Below are 2,435 nucleotides of genomic sequence, written 5' to 3'. Positions count from 1 at the left end.
AGAGAGATGGGCGTATTGGCCATATACATATACAGAAACACCATCTGATCAACCAGTGAAATATATGGATCTTGTGAGAAGTAAAGAAACCGTGAGAGATGTACATGATGTAAGAGTATTCATGTTTTCCTAACTAGCAGCATTCAATTATAGCTTGTTACACAAGGTACTCACAGAGATCAAAGGAACATATTATAAGGAGATAAACTCCTATGTGGTGGATGCTGCTACAGTTTTTCGAAATTGAAAATGGTCTAGTCATAAGAAAGATATTAGATACAAATGATGTAGTAAGCAGCATACGGATCACTGTATAAGATGAAAGAACATCTTTGTTCCTAAGCTGATTCATGGACTGAAACATAAAGCAGCTGCATATAGTATGTAAAAGAAATTGATCAAGCATGATCATTGATCTTGGAGTTATATAAAAGACAATCCAATACAGTCCATATATTTGAAATTCCTTGTGATTATACTAAACCTAAAAGAGGTTAGCAGGCATAGAATAAATCTATGTGGGTGTCTGACCAAAAGCGTCCGTCCCCGGCCCTTCAAACTAAAGATGTCCGACTCTGTCCGTCTAAGGGCGCCCGACTCTTCAGCAAAGAACGTCTGGCTATTCTACTAGACGCTTCCGGCTTTTAAGACTAAAAGGCGTCTGGCCCTTCTTCTTGATCACGGGCTAGTAGAGACAAAAGATCAACCAGATACAAATGTATTGTAGCCCATAAACTTGTGAGAGCCGAGATCTATGACCTAATAATATATATTTCAGTGTGTGATATAATCCACAGCAACATAGGTCATGAGACACCATCAAGAGATGGATAAAGGACTACAATGTCCGAGATAGATATGGTACTGCTTAAAGCAAAGAAATATCGATGTCCACATGTGAGATACATGAGAATGTTCGGCTACAAAGCCATAATGAAAGATTATAAAACTCACAGCAATGATCATTGATCTTGAACACTCATGAGACAAGTAGTGGACATGTATATAGACAAGGTCTATGATCCAGACATGGATCGGCCAGATTGAAACATGGTCGAATGGTAACCATTTGGCAGTAGACGATCACGTCTAGATTATGGACACATACAAACACGATTTGCAAAGACCCAATAGTGATCCCCGAGAACAATATGGTTCACATTGTTTAGCACACATGCTTTACCGGGACACTCAATGTCAAAGGACATGAGAAACGACCTAAGAAGTCGAAGTGGTCTAATTACAGTTCAGTAATGAAACTGGCCGATTACTCTCATCCTATACATACATGAAATATCACGCACCAAGATGCGTAGAATGTAGAACCTACACTGAGGTTCACATCAGGGGGAGTAGTGCGTGTTGTACTTTTTTTCCTTCATCATGGTTTTGTCCCACTGAGTTTTCCTGATAAGGTTTTAATGAGGCAACATGAAGCGTACCACAAATCCTGTATGGTTATGGCATCCAAGGGGGAGTGTTATAAATCATGGAGTGGATTGCCATTAACCAAGACAAGAAGAGAAGGCCCATCAGCCACGACCAGGCCCAGCCGCGGCCGCGTCCAAGGGAGAGAGAGAGAGTCGGCTACTCTTGGCCGACTTAGTATTAGGTCGGCTAGTCTTGGACGACTTAGTATTAAGTCGTCTAATCTTGGCTGACTTAGAACTTAGGATGTTTTCCTTTTCTATGTTTTAGTAGTTTTCCTATTTCCTGTTGGATTAGGATATGTAATCTTTCCATTTATCTTTATCTTGTAATCTTTATAGAAAGGAACCCCCATTGATCATTAATAATACACACAGAAATATTCAGTCTCTAAACTCTCTAATTACAACGAAATCAAATATTATTCGTACATATTTAAAGACAAGGTTTTTGATGGTCATTTTCATGACGATTAGATATATTATCCAACTTAAATGTTGGAGTTTTTCTCCCGTATACATAAAGAAATGGCCGTCGTGATCGTTTTCTTTGTGTGCTCTAGGAGGTCAGTCACTACAATAAAACATCGGCATACTGAGGAAAAAAATCGTCGGTATGTCGTCGGAATAACGCTATACCGACGACATACCGACGAAAAAAGTCCTCGGAAATAACTCCTCGGAAATTCATCTTTCCTCGGAATTTCCTCGGAAATCCCTCGGAAATTTCCGACGGAATTCCGAGGAAACCCTATTTCCTCGGAATTTCCGAGGACCACAAGTTCGTCGTAAATTTCTCGGAATATTCCGAGGAAGATGTCGTCGGAATATTCCGAGGGATAAACTTCCTCGGAATATTTCCAAAATTAAAAAAAAAATTATAAATTTATTTTTTTAAATTGAAATTCGAAAATATAAAAATAAAATTGAAATAGAAAACATATTTAAAATACAAAAAATAATAAAATAGTTTTTATAAATAAAAAAAATGTTTTATAAATACAAAAT

The sequence above is a fragment of the Brassica oleracea genome, chromosome C3, assembly GCF_000695525.1.
Source record: "Brassica oleracea var. oleracea cultivar TO1000 chromosome C3, BOL, whole genome shotgun sequence".
Lineage (NCBI taxonomy): Eukaryota > Viridiplantae > Streptophyta > Magnoliopsida > Brassicales > Brassicaceae > Brassica > Brassica oleracea.
This window is presented reverse-complemented; position numbering follows the sequence as displayed.